Here is a 19,879-nt window from a genome sequence, read left to right on the forward strand (position 1 = left end):
ACACGATTATATATGCTAACTCTGCCGTTTATTTTAAGTTCTATTTAATTTTTTCAGGGCTTGGCTGTATTTAATTTTTTTTACAATTTAAAGTAATTACTGTTAAATTTTATATTCACTGGCAGCCAGTATAATTTTTCATGTCCCTCATTCTTCATTTTCTCATGTGACACACGTGTGTTTATCTGTAAATACATCCACATACTTTCCTATCTGAGTGTTTGTCCCTGAAGCATGGCATCTTCGCCTCCTATGAAGCACCCTTTTGTCATTTTTCTGTTATTTCTTTTTGTGCATATACTGCTACATAACATGGAAAGGGAGCAATTTAAAAGAAGCTCTGCAATTACATTGAGTTCCTCCAGATTCTTCAGGCGGGCCGGAGGCCCAGAGCCCGGTGTGTGTCTGCGCACCTGGGCGTATGTGCTAGTGGGGGTGGTGACAGAGGTGCCCCCGAGCTTCGGTGCCCACACGTGCTGCAGCCTGTCACAGGGCTCTACATGGACATAAACACACCCACCTCGGTGCAGAGCCTGCCAGGCTTATGAGCAGGCATTTCCAACAACTTCCTAGATAACATTTGGGTATGCAAATGATGTTCATTGGCATTCATGGTTTGTAAGTGTATATCGTGGTTAGCTTGAAAGGGGGGCATCTTTGCAGCCCCCTTGACCTTTGTTGTGCACCCCAGATTTAGCGGCTTCCCAGAAAAGACGAGTTATGTTACCAATGCTCTCTACTCACTACTAACTCTCTACTCTCTACTACTCACACTCTACTACTCACTCTACTACTCACTCTCTTCTCCTGACTCTACTACTCACTCTCTATTACTCACTCTCTACTACTCAGTCTCTACTCCTCTCTACTACTTAGTCTCTACTACTCACTCAACTACTCTCTACTACTCACTCTATACTACTCACTCTCTACTACTCTCTCTACTACTCACTCTCTATTACTCTGTACTGCTTACTCTCTACTACTCACTCTGCTACTCACTCTCTGCTACTCACTTTCTGCTACTCACTCTCTACTACACTGTACTCTCTACTCACTCTCGACTACTCTCTACTACTCACTCTCTACTACTCTCTCTCTACTACTCTCTACTACTCACTACTCACTCTCTACTAACTCTCTACTACTCACTCTCTACTACTCTACTCACTCTCTACTACTCACTCTACTACTCACTCTACTACTCACTCTATACTACTCTCTATTCCTCACTCTCTACTACTTACTCTCTACAACTCACTCTCTAACTCTCTACTTCTCACTCTGCTACTCACTCTCAACTACTCTCTACTACTCACTCTACTCACTCAACTACTCTCTACTACTCACTCTCTACTACTCTCTACAACTCACTCTCTACTACTCACTACTACTCACTCTCTACTACTCACTCTATTCCTCACTCTACTCCTCACTCTCTACTCCTCACTCTACTACGCTCTACTACTCACTCTCTACTACCCACTCTCTATTACTCTCTACTACTCACTCTCTACTACTCACTCAACTACTCTCTACTACGCACTCTCTATTACTCTCTACTACTCACTCTCTACTACTCTCTAACACTCTACTACGCACTCTCTACTATCTACTACTCACTCTCTACTACTCATTCTACTACTCTCTAATACTCACTCTCTACTACTCACTCTCTATTACTCTGTACTACTCAATCTCTACAACTCACTCTCTACTACTCTCTACTACTCAATCTCTACTACTAACTCTCTACTACTCACTCTACTACTCACTCTACTACTCTCTACTACTCACTCTCTACTACCTACTCTCTAATACTCACTCTCACTCTCTACTACTCACTCTCTATTACTCTCAACTATTCACTCTCTACTACTCTACTACTCATTCTCTACTACTCTCTAATACTCTACTAATCACTCGCTACTACTCTCTACTACCCAATTTTTACTACTCTCTACTCACTACTCACCCTCTACTCTCTACTACTCATTCTCTACTACTCACTCTACTACTCTCTACTACTCACTCTCTACTACTCATTACTACTCACTCTCTACTACCTACTCTCTACTACTCACTCTCTATTACTCTCAACTACTCGCTCTCTACTACTCTCTACTACTCATTCTCTATTACTCTCTAATACTCTACTAATCACTCTCTACTACTCTCTACTACCCACTTTCTACTACTTTCTACTCACTCTCTACTACTCGTTCTCTACTACTCACTCTACTACTCTCTACTAGTCACTCTCTACTACTCTCTACTCACTCTCAACTACTCTCTTCTACTCTCTACTACTCACTCTCTACTACTTTCTACTACTCACTCTCTACTACTCTCTTCTACTCATTCTCTACTACTCTCTACTACTCTGTTGACAAAATTATACGCAAAAAGGGTTCCTCTGAGACAAACAGCCATTCAAGTCCAGGTAGAATACCCTAAGCGACTTACAACTCGTATTACAGAAGAACATATTAAAAAACTAAGTGCAGTTCAGTTGACATTTACATTGGAAAAATTACCACCTGAGGAGGATATTACCTGGTATTAAGATATAATAAGACAATTGGTAGAATGTCTAAGGATATAAATTAAATGTGGTAAACCTGAGACAGTAAGTAAGGAAAGATTTCAAATTAATAGCAATCCATGGTTTGATGAGAATTGTCGCGAAGTAAAAGCCAGCATTAGGCAAAAGGAAAGAAGTCTTAGAGGTAGACACAATGATGAACTGCTACTTAACTTTCAGAAACTAAGGTCAAAATATAAGCAATCATTGGAAATAAAAAAAGAATTTATAAGGACAGATGTTGGGTGAAATTATTAGAGGCAATCGAAGAAAAAAAATGTGAAAGGCTTCTGGAAATTAGTGCAAGAAAGCACCTGTAAAGTTTTAGGGTCTTTGCAGTGCTTGGTGCCAGAGGATAAGTGGGTGGACTATTTGTAGGAAATTTATTCGAAGTGGCCAAGGATGGAGAAAAAAGATACTATTGCTTTGTCAAGTGTAAGGGAAGAAGTAAAAGAGCATTTCTCCCCCAGCACCATTAGGAGTATAATATCCAGGCTAAACTTAACTCGAGCCGCCCGGCTGTTATTATAAAAACGAAGTCGGAGTGGTGGTCAGAGTTCTTTGTGAATATGTTCCAGGGGATTCTTAATACAGGGGCCGGGCCAGACAGTTGGAAAGGGGCAATTGTAAGACCTATACATAAAAAAGGCGATGTAAATGCCCCCAAAAACTATTTAATAAATCTCCTGGACATAGGTGAAAAATTATTTGCCAAAGTAATTCTGGGATTATTCAAGGACTGGACAGATAAAAAACAAATAGTGCCCCCAGAACAGGGAGGGTTTAAAGAGGGACACTTAATGGTTGATCACTGTTTTGCTCTCTGGTCCAGTGCGCGGAAGTCGATCGAGCAGAGGGGCAATTTGTTCTGCCGCTTTGTGGGCTTCCGCACAGCATTTGATCTTGTGAACAGGGAGCAGCTGTGGGCGACCTTGTTAGGGTATAATATCCAAGGTGACTTATTGGCCTTGATCCATCCAAGCCCTGCATACAGAAAACTGGGCCCAGATAATCTTGGATGAGGATGGAGGTTTGTCTCTGAGGATCCAGATTGGTAATGGGCTGAGACAGGGGTGCATACTTGCCCCATTGCTTTTTCCCTGTTTAAAGCAGACCTGCCCCTAAAATTAAGCAAGGTTAGAGGGGCAAGCCTGAACCTAGGAGGAAACCATATCTCCTGCTTACTATACGCAGATGATCTGGTAATTATGGACCAGACGGAGATTGGTCTACAAAGAAAATTAAACATGTTTAAAGAATACTCCTAGAATAAAAAAATAGTTGTGAGCATGGAGAAGACCGAGATCCAATGTTTTGGAAGAAGAAAAACAAAGTTCTCCTCGTATCTGGGCACTTGAGATGCTGGAAAAAGTAACACAATACAGATATCTGGGGATGTGGTTCGAGAGTAGCCTGCAATGGTATACCCATCTTGATGCTTTAAAAATGAGAAACAATGGTTCCAGTGGTGCAATAAATGTATGCTCAATAATCAATACATAACATAATATCTGATAATATTTTTAAAGGTAGGGATGTAGGAAGGAAACACAAGGCTCATGACACCACATTTATATCATCATTACTATTGTATTGTGTCAGAGAAAAATATCATAAACATCTACATTGTACACATAGGATTTTCAAAAAGTGCAAAGGTGTCCCAAATGTATTGTGAGAACCGAACAATTGTACAGTGGAGTGACAACAAGTGAAATATATACACGGTTTCTGCAAGGGATATTTGAATATCCAACATGCTGATGGTAAACTTTTCACTTCGCTACACAGAAAACCCACAGAGAGAAACATGCTTCTCTCATTTAAAAGTCAGCACCCCAGAGCCCTTAGAGATGGTTTACCTTTCGGCCAGTTTTTACGTATACGCCGAAACTGTGCCTGTAAAGAAGATTATATGAAAGAGGCAGAAGTATTGAGAAAAAAAACTGTTACTGAGAGGCTATCCCAACAAAATAGTCAAGAGATCACTCAAACGGGCATGGTTTTGCCCAAGAGAATAACTCCTCGCTACCAAACCTAAAAAACAGATGAATAAAATTGTCTGTGTAACTACGTTTGGGACACACACCAACAAAATCCGAAGTATCATCATTAAACACTGGCACATCATTAAAAGCATTGACCCCTCGATGGAAGTCCCCTTATTTGCATACAAAAGGGCCAAGAATATAAAGGATCACCTAGTTAGATCCTCTACTGAAATTCCAAAAAAAGTCGGCACATTGGAATCAGCTTGGGGTCTCACCCCAATTGTTGGTCACCACAAGTGTGGAAATTGTGTCATATGTCCCTTTACTGAGAACACCACAACATTCAAACATGGAAATTGCGAGCACACATTAGACTTTTTTTTCTAACTGCAACACACGCAACGTGGTGTATTGCATCTGCGGTATGTTCCCAAGGATGTGGCATGCATACACTGTACAAGTTTATGCATATGTTTATGTATTAATTCACGTATTATCAAACTGTACTCTTACTGTACTCTGATTGTATGTAAAGCACCACCACTCTGCTAAGTGCCTTCCACATCCCTTCGAGTCCCTGGTCCCATGTATGGCTACACATCCGTCATGCAAGTCTTTATTGTGACACTGATGCGCTCACACATGATCACTGATCTCCCTCGATCACTGATCTCCCTTGTTCATTGCATCCTGCACTGTAAATACCTGTCCTTTCTAACACCCACCATTTTTCCTTGACCTACCACCACACCAGAGTTCCTCAGCGACTCGGTGCCAACTATGCCTCCCTCCCGCCCCGTGCACAGACAGAGATTGAGCGTTTTGCTCTCTCTATTTCTGCCTGCGAACGCGCTACATGATATATGGTTTCCCTCGTGTACGCTGCATACGCACGCTATCCCGGTCAGACCAGTCCGATTCACCCAGACTGCAAGTAGCGATCACGCTACTCTTCATGGGGTGAGAAGCCCTACTTTACTGGCCACAGCCCCTTGCCCAAAAGTATGTGTTGTGAGCCTGTAATAATTGATTCCATGCCTTCACCCTTCTAGGCATTGTTCTGGCTCACCTAATTCCCGGTGTAATACAGCCGCAATCGTGCTCATCCCTCATCATTCGGCTGTCTCGGTGACACACACTCGGATACACTGCCACGGAGCAGGTATCGCTGTCATCGATCATTCTCAGTGGTAAGTTCCTCAACTTCCCGCGCACACCTCAACTCTCAGGTTTTGTGCCCCTTCTAAATCCTATCTGTTTCCCTTCCCTCCCCTCCATTCCATGAAACAGTACCCGGCTGGGTCCACTGTAAGTAACTTTACCTTACCTTCTCACGCATGGTTGGCACGTCAATAGGAGCTATTGAGCCCTCCTTAAGCCAGGTAACCAGACCTACACGATGGCCCCTTATTTAATACATCTAATTAAATTCCTGCACATAGTGTTCTAGTCCTGATTTCTGTTCTTTGCCCTTTTAATGTCCCACATCCCCCCAGTCCTGACGAGACCCTCCATCCCCTAGAGGGTCGAAACGCCATCGGCGCCATATGGAAATGAACCATACATACTGTGTCTATGATTGGAAATAGTCACTGTAACATTACTGTTTATCACAATTGCTTTAATGGTCGTTCTTCCTTCCCCTGTAAATTATCCCTTGCAGGAAACCGTGTATATATTTCACTTGTTGTCACTCCACTTTACAATTGTTCAGTTCTCACAATACACTTGGGACACCTTTGCACTTTTTGAAAACACTATGTGTACAATGTAGATGTTTATGATATTTTTCTCTGAAACAATACAATAGTAATGATGATATACATTTGGTGTCATGAGCCTTGTGTTTCCCTCCTACATCCCCTATACCTTTAAAAATGTTATCAGATATTATGTTATGTATTGATTATTGAAACACACAAGATGATGGACGGAATGTTGCACAATGGCAAAACATTCCCCCCCAGTCACAGATCTGGGTTTAATCCATCGTTATTTTGCTCACCAGGTCACCCCAGTTCAGACATGGCCATATGCAAATCAGTCTTGACCCTGTGCCTCATGGGAACAGTCCAGACCTTACTGCCAAGCCATGGCTTCCCTGGACCGGAATCAAGCATCCTAGGACTGGTTTCTGGCTATCAGCCGTCTTCAGCCAGGATAGCTTGACTCCAGTGGCTTAGTGAGCACGGGACCCACGTCTGGGCATACCCTTCCCACATAGGGTGAAAAGCAAAACACACAAGATGATGGACGGAATGTTGCACAATGGCAAAACATTCACCCCCAGACACAGATCTGGGTTTAATGCATTGTTATTTTGCTCACCAAGTCACCCCAGTTCAGACATGGCCATATGCAAATCAGTCTTGACCCTGTGCCTCATGGAAACAGTCCAGACCTTACTGCCAAGCCATGGCTTCCCTGGACCGGAATCAAGCATCCTAGGACTGGTTTCTGGCTATCAGCCGTCTTCAGCTAGGATAGCTTGACTCCAGTGGCTTAGTGAGCACGGGACCCACGTCTGGGCATACCCTTCCCACATAGGGTGAACAGCAAAACACACAAGATGATGGACGGAATGTTGTACAATGGGAAAACATTCACCCCCAGTCACAGATCTGGGTTTAATCCATCGTTATTTTGCTCACCAAGCCACCCCAGTTCAGACATGGCCATATGCAAATCAGTCTTGACCCTGTGCCTCATGGGAACGGTCTAGACCGAACTGCCAAGCCATGTCTTCCCTGGACCGGAATCAAGCATCCTAGGACCGGTTTCTGGCTATCAGATATAGGTATATCTATAGTGAGGTTGGGTTATCCATATTAGTGTGGCGTTAACGGGGCCTGCCTGGCATGCAGGGATATCCTGGTTATTCTTACCTCTTCGGCGTACAAACGCCGCCGTCAGTGCTCGCAGCTACCTCGATGCATCTGCGGATGCTCGCGGTGCTGCCGCTGGATACTGACGTTGAAAAGGAGGCTCCCCTGTTCTAAGCCAATCACGGCCGGCTATTGCAGAACGCCCTGTCACCGCGCAGTGCGTGAGCAAGGGAGCGTCTGTAAAGGTGCCCAGAGGAGTTTAGTTAGGCAGCGAGGGATTGGGTTAAAGAGTGGTTGTTTAAGGAAAGGAGTTGGCGGTCGATTCAAGAATAAAGCAGTGTTTATATCGAGATTGTGTGCTGACTTGGCAAGGATAATGGCACATAGAGCAGTCTTTACATGTGTTGGTAGAAATTCACATATTTAATGCCAAATAGTACCATGCATAGATTCAGAGAATTATGCATACTCAGTAGGGATCATGGTTAAAATACATGGATCACATCACAAAATGTACATTGTAATTCAATGGTGATATCAATATCCGACAGTGCATAGTTTGAGAGAAATATACATATTTAGTAGGAATCACGGTTAAAACACCTGGATTACATTGCATGGTATATAGTATAATACAATGGTGATGTTAATCTCAGACAGTTATTATGATGTATTAAACCACAAAATGTGGAACATAAAGGTGGTTAACTCCCAATCGGTAGCAAGACACTTAGTGAAAATGATAATCATAACATACGTTGTAGTTGCAGATGTCAGACATCTATTGGGACTAAGGCAATAGGGGAACTAAGGCCATTTGGAAACCTTATGGTATGAGTACTTAGGTTATTGGATAAGTCTGAGGGACATAGTGTTTATTCTGGGTTTAGACCTGCCATTTGGGCATAGTTAGCATCTAGTTCATTAAGCCCTCCGTTGATAGTGTTTAGTTAATGCATCCATTTGCATTCTCTGATGTTCAGGATGGAGTTCAGACTGCCTCCTTGTGGTCCCAGGGAGATCTTTTCCAGTACCACCCATCTGATTGATTCTGGGGTGTGGTTTTTGTCCCTGAAATGATCCACAAGTGGTGCCCCAGTCGTTGAGCAACGAATCCTGCTGCAGTGTTGGAATATTCGGTTTTTCACCTTTTGCTGGGTTTGACCAACATACATCAAACCGCATGGGCATAGAATTGCGTAGATCACTCGACTTGTGTTGCAGTTTGTGAAAGACTTCAGATCTATCGTAAGGTTGTTGTAAGTTATTTGCTTGGTTTCCCAGCATGTTGGACATGCTTTGCACGTAGTGCATCTGAAATGCCCTATAACTTCTGGTAGATTCCATAGTCTTTGGATAGTCGGTGCCTGTGGTGTATCCAGCAATGATCGTACAACGTGGTCCCTTATGCTCTTATCCTTTTTAAAAGCATGCATTGGTGGCTGAGGGCTGTCTAAAGTGTCCGCAATCAGATCCCAATGTTTGTTGACAATTCTTCTTATTTCATTACTTTTTGTGCAATACGTTGTTACACAAATCATTCGCTCGTTGGTTGTAGTGCGTGCCTTGGGTACCAATAGTATAGATCTATCTTGGAACCATGCTCTTTTTCGGGATCTTTTCACCAGGCGTTTCGGATATCCCCTGTCTATCAGGCGGTTGATGAGGTCTTCGGATTCTTTAAAGAAATCTTCTTTGAGAGAACAATTTCTCAGAATCCGAATTCAGTCCCATTAGACTTTTTCCTTACATTATGTATTCCAGAACTTCCAGGAGCGCACACAGGCCCTTTCAAGGATGGCACAGATGTCTACTGTCCTTTGATGTGTGTAATTTTCGATCTTTTCTCTGTTTTAAAGACAGCTCGCCACACAGTGATCTAATCATAGCCTCCGCATTATCTTATAGGCTCTCTACTTTCACTGTCCTGACGAAGACCCCAACATGAGGCATGAATAACCCTTTAGCGTACATGGGGGTCGAAACGTAGACTACGCTAACCTAACACACCATAGGACTCAAAGAAAAGAATTGTTTCAACCTATGTGTGATGTAACTTGGGAACTCTCATACTACTTCGATTGTAAAGGCGTTTTTTGATTATAACGCAATGTTCTTAAACAGTCACACCACCTTTACCCAGTCCCTCACAACCCTCACACTTCCCTTCCCTTCCTCACTGAGAGCACTTGAAATGTAATGATTTCACAATTACATAAAACTGTTGAATATATACGACTCAATATGTTGAAAAAATACGCAAGTAAACCATTGCATAAATAAATGCAAAGTTGTAATTTAAAAACTGCACATTTTCTTTTCTAGAATTATTTATTGGTACAATTAATTTGTGGTGTCTGTCTGTATGGCGTAATACAGATCTAACTTTATGAACTAATTGACCTACAACTCGGACCACCTTTTCTATATAATGTATTGATTATTGAGCATACATTTATTGCACCACTGGAACCATTGTTTCTTATATATAATACGTACCCTGGTTCCGTAGTGAGTAGGGTTCCCTTGTTTTCCTTGTGACATTAAAAATGAGGGCATCGGCTTCAGTGAAGGGATTATAAAGATTTAATAGTATACAGTGGCGGTTACTTCATGGGGGCGTTTGGGCGCCGCCCCCCCTGTTTTCTCGCCGTGCGAGAAGGCAGAAACAAATGGTAGTTATTGCCTTAATATAACTACCATTTGTGATTTGTTTCTGCATTCTCGCACGGGAGAAAGCAGAACTTCCTTCCTGGTTTAGAGCCGAGTCAGAGTGGGCGGTGTGTTACTCTAGGGCAGGGGGGAGTGGCTTGGGGGAGTGGCTAGCCCACTGTTGTTAATACTGATTGTTTGGGCACCATGAGGCCGCCCAAACAGACAGTATTAACTACAGTGGGAAAGCCACTCCCCCAAGCCACTCCCCCCTGCCCTCGCGTAAAACCACACACTCACTCTCCCTTTTCTCTCTGTATGCTGCTGCAGCAGCATACAGAGAGAAAATGACGTAGCCTGGGGCAGCCGGCCGCCCCAATCAAAATCGCAGTGGTGGAGGGTAGGGAGTCTGCCTGCTGCGCCGCCTTCCTGTGATGACGTGCTGCAGGACTTGAAAAGAGGAAGGCGGGAGTCGGGAAAGAGTCTCTCCGGACGGTGAGTTTATTTTTTTTTATTACCCGTTCCTATTTCATTTAAATTCATACTTTTCCATTTGCTTTTCTATTATTGAGAGCCGATTCATGTTCAGGGAGATTTATTGTGTCTCCGTAGAAAAAAACGAAGATGTATGGTTTTTGCAGCAAATGTTTTGAAACTGGGGTTCTGTTCCTGATAATTTTGTTTTGTTTATTTAACATTGATGTTATTTATGCACATTATAGCAATAATTTTGTGGAACATTTAAAATAGTAATTAATCTGTTCCTGCAACAGTCTGCAACAAATGCTTTACGATGTTCACCAAGAACCGTGACGGACAGTATAATTTGTGTTGTCACAGGCGTTGATAAATTACAATGTATATACTTTGGTTGATCGTACAATTTATATAAGTTTGTGCCACAGTAAGAGCAAAGGAATGTGTTCATGGGGCAGCGGTGCTGAGACCGCTCCTCTTGGTAGAAGTGTGGTCACTGTGGTGCTTTGTGTCACGTGGACGTCTCTCCCCCACCAGAGACCTGTGCGCACAAACCATGCTAATAGGGCTCCTTGAGCGATGCCCCAAAAAACACGACAGCATAATCTGTCTTCTAAAAGTGCATAAGGTAAAAGGATCTAAACCCCTGAGCCCATGGCTCTGCTCGAAGGGAAGGGGGGAATATACAGAGAAAAGATAGAAGCAGTCATTTGTGGGCATTGCAGCTGCTCCAAAATTGCAGTGCTTGTGTCACAGCAGAAGCACGGAGGCTCGCGCAGCATACAGGAGTAAGGGACACAGTGCTTTGCTTTCCCTTTTCTCCTCTTTGTACATCAACACCATTTCAGTACCCATTGATGCAAGGTGTGATCCTGGTACAATCACATTGCATAATGTTTCATATTCGCCAGTGTTTGTGGAGTGATTTGGTGTAACCCTGTAGCAGAGAATGGGCAGGAAATAGGCAGACTTAAGGGGTTGTACCTGTATTGATGTTTAACAGTGCAATATGTTAATGGAAAAGTAATGGTTATATTTATTTAATCGTATTTTAATGCCTCATACCCCTAACTACCTCCCGGCTTTTAGAATGCAGTGTGGGGTTTCAGAGATAAAACCTTGAACATATGAGATGGAAGGGGGGAGGAGGCTGAGTGTCTGACTATTTATCTGCATTATAATTCCTATTATAAGATCCGTTTGGGTGTCTGCTTTACAGTTTCAAGACTGAGGTGTGTCTGCTTGCTAGTTGTGTATTTGTCTACTTGGCAATCCCCAGTAGAGAGGTGTATGTACACCTGTAGTGAGCATGGGTCTCTGTGGAGCTGGGTGAAGGTACAAGAGCAAAGCTGTGTGAATTGAGGGGAGGGGAGGTGCAGTGACCGATCTGTTTAATAGGCCCAGCCAGCACTAATTGCTTTATTAACCTTCCTGCTTCCTCAAATTTGCTTAAAAATGCACTGTTTGTCCACTCTTTTTTCAAACTTTTCTTGGTGGGGAAGCCCTCAAACCCCACGTAGGTTGTTCGACCTCGCTCGCTATACTCGCTACCTGTAGTGCAGTACAACAATAATGTTACGCCTCACCACTTTCAAATGTCACCAGCCGCCACTGATAGTATATATGGAGAAATGTCCGATAAACCGGTTTTAAAGGCCTATATAGCAATGGTCCTTCCACAATTCTTGTATGGTGCAGAGGTACTCTATCTGAGTGGCAAAAATGGATGGGATAAAGAGGAGGGAAATATCCTTAAAAGCTTGTTCTCGCTGCCTGGATCGTCCATGGTGCAAGCAGCGAGACTAGAATTGGGATATAACAGCCTGCATGGCTTTATTACGTTTCTGGCAGCGGTGAGGATCAGGTGAGGACCAAAAAATCTCATGGTAGTGTAAGAACAAAATTGACAACAGTGATCTGACCTGGGCAAAAGAGACTAGAGCCTCAATTAATGACGCACACGGTGTGTTAAAGCTAAAGTTATGCCCTCAGTCCCTCTATTTAAAGATAGATAAGAAGGAACTTAAGATACTGGGAAAAAAAGTTTCTCGAACACATGACCAGGACTACCTCTTACGGAAAAGCTCAGTTTCCCATATGGCCTCAGCGGGGAAAAATGATCTACATTACCCCTATATCGACGGATGTATGACGGTACAACGCATGCTTTTACAACGCATACCGTTACGACGCAGGTTTTACAACGCAAGTCGTTACAACGACTTGCGGTGGGGGCGCTGGATAGTGAATAGTTTAATTAACTATTCCAACTCCAGTCCCCGTGGATAGTAGGGAAGGTGTTGGTGAGTAAATTAAACTATTACCTATCCTAGAGCGCCCTCCAGCGAAAGTCGTTGTAATGACTTTCGTTGTTAAACTTGCGTCGTAACGGTACTTCGTTGTAAAAGTTCCGTTGTAAAGGACGTTCCCCTATATCGACAGGCTACCTAGCTGTCTGCTAAGGCGTGAAGTGCTAAGACTGAGAATTGGGGTAAATCCTTGTTACGCGAATAAAGGGGTAAAAAACTCAATGATAAACAGCAATGGAAAATGCACCTGCACTTTAGGAAGTACTTGTGATATTTTACATATATTATTAGATTGCTTGAAGATTTTAGAAATACGAAGAAAGATTTTATGTCCAATTTTTTAAAAATATGATATTAAAAATAGGATGCAAGCTGTAAACGTCTTAGTGGGAATTACCAATTTAGATATAGCCTGTGCCATTGGGAAATATATTTTAAAAATAGTTAAAGAGTTCCTTAAATGTAAAGAGTACTGATAAGGGTTAGATCTTTTAAGTTACAAGGAGAGTGAGTTATTAACGGATAGAAGTATTGTGTGAGACATATTTGAAGGACTATGTGCCTTAAAAATGAAATGGTTGCATTTTCAATGCTTGTTGTTTACTTGTCTTTGTTTTCCCTGGGCTTGCAACCAGTGCACAACCTTGGAGGTACTGCAATGTGTGGATTGGAAAGCAAAATGTGTACTGCAGCTCTGCGTCCAGGGATGTGGTCTTTTTACCATACTGCTTACGTTTTGGACATTGAAATGGGTCCAGTCAGGGCCCTGTAGTCATGTCCTTAACTTTTCAGGCAAAAGCACTGATTTCTGAATAGTAAGTGTAAAAGCGTTAAGGTAACCATGTTGTTCCTGCTTACATTTCACATGGTTTGCTCAATTTTGCATTCCCTTTGAGTGTTTGCTTTATCCAGGATGTTGTTACATTTTGTTTGTAGGCCGCACATTGCTCCTGTTTAGTGCGTATTTCAAATTGAGCAGCATCCAGGTGTTTATAGCCAGCAAAAATTGGGTTGTAGTTAAAGGCAGTGTGAGTTTTTCTCAGTGGGGCAGTATGGTGTTCAGTGGGGGAGAGGATGTGGCACTACGGCCAGAGCTGCTTAATTTGGAACTGGGAACCAGGTTCAGTCTTAATGACCAGTCCACCAGACAACTCTCCTGAGAGAGCACAATCCCATGCTAGATCTTAGAAGGCTTCACAAGACCTTAGAAGCCCTGGTGTCTTAGCACCAGCAGGTGGACCCTAGCATGACAAGTGTAGGTTAACCTTCAAGGCTTGTCCACCACAATCCATACTGAAGTTCACCTCCAGTCTTGCGGGCAGGCCTCTGAAGCAGCACAACCTAGAACAATAGTGACTCTGTCACTGAGGTCACAGAACCCTTGAGAGGGGCCAGCTCTAGGGCGGTGCAACCAGTGTGACAGCACCGGGTGCTGACTTTGGGTGGAGGCATTATGTTTGCAGGTATATTATGGTTTTAAAAGTGTGTGATGCCTCCTTCCTTCCCTTCAGCAATTTTCGGCAACAATAAAAATGTCATGATGACTCTGGTGATTAATGTTCTTCCTAGAGAGCGATCGAAATTTTGTCTAGTGGAAGTTTTGGCTCATGGAAAGGTGGCTCAGAGGGTTAATGTGCCTGCTGCAAAGAACATGTACCATGCAGATCACAAAGTGCACATAATGTTAATAGGTCAGTGGGCTACTGCTTTTGTCAGAGAGATCCTTTAATTACTTGGAGTTTATAAGTTAAAATCCTAACATAGAACAGCGAGCTATTAACTGACATCTAAGGGCTGCATACAAACTTCAAGGTATAAATTATTGCTTTACGTTTTTCCCCCAGTCTTTGATTATCCTAATGTTGCAGAAAGTGTTCTTTTGGACAGATATCAATTCTGATTATTAAAGAGAATCCCCAACCATGGTATTACATTTTAAATCCTGAGTTTGCGTTTCTCCAGACCAATAACTATTAACCTATACGGCCTACTAGTATAGTTGTCATGTGACTCCTACACCTTGTAGTCCTAAGTCTTATGTAACATTTTCTATACAGTGATTTACACACATATTGATTGTCTCTGTGTAATGTGTGTGATGTAAAGTGCTCTGACACCCTACAAATTGGTATGAGTGGCTCTGTAAATCAAATTAAATGCATCTGAGAGAGAGTGTGGTTATAGAGACTTGAGGAGTACTGATAAAAGGGTGTTGGTGAGGGAATCCTTGGCAGAGGTGGTCATTGGAGGGCACTAACAAACAATAATGCACAGGGCACCAACAGTGCTAAGGCCGGCCCTGCCCTTGAGGCCAGTCTGCCTCATCCATAAGTACCTCCATTGGCCTTGTTTCAGCAGTAGTAGCTGCAACTCACCAGGGTTTGGCAATGCAGGATCTGCACGCACTCAAACTAAGTTCACAAACTTCACAGTCTCTCTGCTTCATTCACAAGCACTTTTAATATGTGCTGCCTGCTGTGGGGCCACTGGAATTAATTATACAGCAAAGGAGGTCAGAATGATGCCGCAGATTTGACTAAATGATGCCTTAAAAAAAGGGCTGCAGCGTAATGCAGTATATTTTCTGATGTTTTATTATTTTGACATGTGTACACATGCTAACAGTCTCTGGAAAGATTTTGCCCTATTAGTACCAGTGTAACATACAAATGCAGCATTGAGAAAGGTGAACAGTCAACCTGTGCAATAGTCCATCCACTCCGCAGCAACACGTCACATTTTTTATTAACTTTTGATACGTTTGAGCTACAAACAATTTATTAGTTTAAATGGTCAGATCATGCAGCAGATCTTGCGTTATGAGGTAAATATGGCAGAGCCATAATTATATAGAAAACCTTTGCAAACTAGGATATTTTGCCATTCATGTTTGAACTGCTGTTGTGGAAAAAGGGAGAAGTGCTGATGACAGAAACTCCATGGCTCGGCGTCAAATGTCTTGTGCTTCCACATTTTATCGTATTTGTGGCTTTCTGTGATTAGAAGCATATCCCACTTTGTGAATGTATTTTAATGTCAATAACTCATTATGACCTTAAATAATAATGTGTATCCATTGGTTGATTAAACTGGGCAGTGAAATGCCAAAGATACTAAAAATGTAGGTGTTTGCGCATTCTGGCCACCCTCTGGCTCCGCCCACTGATCCAATCCTTGGGTTAATCCCCCCTCTGATTGTCCACCCACAGTTCCCCTAATTTTCCCCCCCACTTCGACCACTTCCCTAATTACCTTGTGTGTGTGTGTGTGTGTGTGTATGTGTGTGTGTGGGAGCAAGTTAAAAACACACAGGATGAAGTCTGGTTGCTTTGAAGCCAGAGTTACAGATCTTGGACAATAATGCCTGCAATCTGAGATCTAGCCATTGTTTGGGCAGTGATTACATTAAGGGTCATTCACAGGAGCCGCCCGAATCAGGTGCGGCTCTAGGCTCATGGTGGCCCTGGGCAGGGAGCGTAGGTAAGGGGCCCCGGAAGAGGGGGTCTGGGCGGGGCGGAGCGCGGAAGCCAGTGAACAGGGGGGGTCAGGGTGTTTGGAAGTGGAACAGAGCCGAGGCAGCCTAATTCCTGCCAGGGACTGCCACGCAAATATGTATCCATCCTCAGAGGATTATTATATTAAGGATATATATTGGTGTGGCGGCCCCTGGGGTTTGGTGGCCCTGTGCAGGTGCACAGCTTGCAAATGCCTAAGGCCGCCCCTGCCCGAATCCTTGATGAACTGTGCAAACACTTCGGGGGCATGAAGGGCTCCAAACTCCTTCGGAGAGGAGACATCTCACACTAGGGTGAACAGGCGTCCCCGTTTTGCCAGAACGGTCCCAGTTTTTAACCAGCTGTCCCAGCAAATTTCAAGAAATATAGCTCATGTCCCTGTTTTTAAAGAGGGTCGACTGAAAACGGTGGGAGCAGTCCTGCCAAGTGTCACGCATCTGGAGTGACGCCAAGCATTTCAGTGTGGTGTTCCCGCATCACCGCACTGAAATGTATTGTCACGCATTTTGCCCTTGACTGGCACTCTGCTGACAACGCTGAAACTGGCTGCCTATGCGAACCTGAGCCGGGTCGCAGCAGACTTCACTTGCAGCTGGCTGGCTGGTGCAGACGATTTTAAAATGAAAGCTGCAATGTAGTGGGTCGCGCCCTCCAGGGGGCTCAGCTGCGCAGGAGGCATATTGAACATTCACAGAGTCAGCTGCTATTTAGACTCACTCAGCTAGGGCCGGCTGAGGCGGCATCACGTTACGTGCCGTCACGTGATTGTCGATTTTCCAACAGGATGTCACTCGTAGTAAGGCGGCAATTAAACGTGGGCAGTAATGTTTCTAACAGCTTGTGTGCCGCCAGTAGTTTGCTGCCCCATCATCAAGAGGGACCACAGGGAGAGCACTCGGCAGAAGTCGGACAGTCACCTGTGTAGAGGGAAGATCTCTAGAAATCTGAGGGCCTCCACAATGCGGCCCGTGCTGAAAGAAGAGATCACCCTCGTCCAATCGCAACTCAGGTCTGACAATTCATGCTGCTTTCTGATTATTACAACATTCATAATAATTTAGTTTTTGCAAACTGCATGAGCCTGCAAGTTAAGTAGAACTGCACGCTGGTGCCGCCGCTGGTTGGGCTCAGCTGACTTAACTGACATTGATTAAGCTCAGATGAGACCAAGGCTGCGCACTGTCATGAGGCCTCCGTAGTTACTCCTTGCATAAGTACATTAATCCCCAGAGGGGGGGCACCTTCCCTGTTGCCATCAGCTGTTTTTACTGCATTCAGCGGGCAATTTCCTCACTACTTCAGGGACACAGAAAGGCCTGTCTCCTTATGTACTGGTCACAGTCCAACAATTAATAAAAACCTGGGAGTTTGATGTTCACAACCATCTAGTTTAGAAGTTCTGTAAGTTTTAGGCCTCGCTCCGTGACCTCAGTGATGTTTAATTTTAATCCAAAAATGACGAGGATGTAAGAAGAGAACAGGGGCCGTGAATGAACTATGGCTACGAAAGCACTGGCAAGGAAACATTACAAAAAACAAATTACTATGAAAAATGTTATTGTGGGAGTTGCAGCTAATGTAATGTAAGTAGCAATGCACTTGAAAACTGGATCAATTAACACTGAAATACTAACAAATGCAATGCTTTTTTGTGTATTATAGAAATGACTAAATTTACTCAATGCCTTCAACTTCAAGTACAGAAAGGCATTTCATTTTCACTTGAGTGCTATGAAGAGACCAGAAAGTCCTGTCAGTATAGGTTAGATTATATTTTTTTAATTGAAATTAAGATCTTTTTGAGTCAAAGGTTAGTGGTTCTTGCAGTGATGTTTTTGTTTATTAGTGCCTCTGCAGTTTGTTGCTGGGGTGCATGAACCAACGTACTGGCCCTTCACAGATTACAGTGAGCAATGCAGAAGTATACTAATGGAGTGAGAAAGAAAAGATGTAGGAGGAATCGAGGGAGAGAGGAGAGGACAGATGTAGGAAAGAAAGCATGAGAGAAAAGAAAAGGAGTCTGAGAAAGGAGAGTGGGGATGGAGGAGTGAGAGAGAGAGAAAGTGTGAGACAAAAGAAAGTAAGAAGGTGAACGCATAAAAAGAGGAAATAAAGTAAAAAAGAGCCAAATAGAAGAAACAGGAAAAGTGGATGGAGGGGAAACAGATGAACAGAGACTACAGAGGGAATAAATAATAAGGAGAAAAGGCGGGCAGAGAGAACAGCGTGAGAAAGGAGAAGAATGAGTGGAAGCGCATGGAAGGAGAATGCAGAGAAGAGAAAAGAAGAGGAGGAAAGGAAGAGTGGATGAAAGAGCAAGGGAAGAGAGCGCAAGTGAGAGAATGGGATGAGGGAAATGGGACAGAAACAGTGGGGAGAAGTAGACCAGCTTCAGGGCATCCAGCTGGTTCTGGTTAGCAAGTTTGCTTATCTATAAAGGTGGCATTTATTTCCATTACCTGAACTTGCACTCTGTAAAGAACTGCTCCTTTATCCTGTTTAAGTTTGAACCATCACCGTACAATGCTAGAACAGAACTAATGGGCAGGTTTCACATATTTAGTGATTGTGTTGGCCTGTAATAGAACAGCACTGTTTTTCTCTTGCCTGCTGTACATTGCACCCCTCTCGTTTTGTCACCATACTCCATAAATTGTTTTAACATTTTCAAAGGGCAGGGGACACAAACTCAAGCGGTCTCTCAACATTATTCTGTTTTTGCTTCAGAACCCCTCTTTCAAAAATTCAGGTATATCTTATTGGAAGAAGGATTTAAGGTATTGCCCTTAAATGAGCACATGAAAGATGTTGATCTCTGTTATGGGCATTTCTAGACCATTATATTGCACAAAAAAGAGTCATTTCTGTAATTTATCTCAATGTGGTTGAGATTATGCATTTGTTCTTCTTGCAATGAAGTCTCACTCATAGTTTGACAGGCATTGGAATGTCACTCATGAGGACACTGACAACATTTAAATGTCGCTTATGTGGCGGTGGAACACTTGGCAGCTATGGCTGAGGGCTCTACATTGCAGCAATCGCACTGTCTGCGCAAAATTGAGTTCAACCGCATAAGTAAAGTTAGTACAGCTGAGAGCTCTGCATTTCAGTCAGTCGCTGTCTGCAGTACGATTAGGTGTTTTGCAAGCCTTTTTAAGATCTTCTTAGAGTTTCTTGTTGCTCAAATCGGTGTAGTTTCTGTTATTTATGTTTTCCTCGTCTTCATTTCTTGATTATGCTCGCGAGAAGGTGTCACTCATATTCGCTGAATGTCACTCATAATTACACTGAAATTATAAAAGTGTCACACATAAGCAGTCTGAAACCTTGGCAGCTATGTGGGAGGTGTTTTTTATGTTTTACAAAGCAGGGATGGCTAGCAGTTGTTTCAAGAAAGCAATTTAATTAACAGGCAAGCTACTGGGTTTAAAAATTGCATTGTATGTATGTTCTTACTGCTTGTTCTGTAATTCCCTGATGAGGAGCGATCTCATCGCTTGAAGTAAAATTGTAGTCCTTCTTT

The sequence above is a fragment of the Lissotriton vulgaris genome, chromosome 11, assembly GCF_964263255.1.
Source record: "Lissotriton vulgaris chromosome 11, aLisVul1.2, whole genome shotgun sequence".
Taxonomy (NCBI): domain Eukaryota; kingdom Metazoa; phylum Chordata; class Amphibia; order Caudata; family Salamandridae; genus Lissotriton; species Lissotriton vulgaris.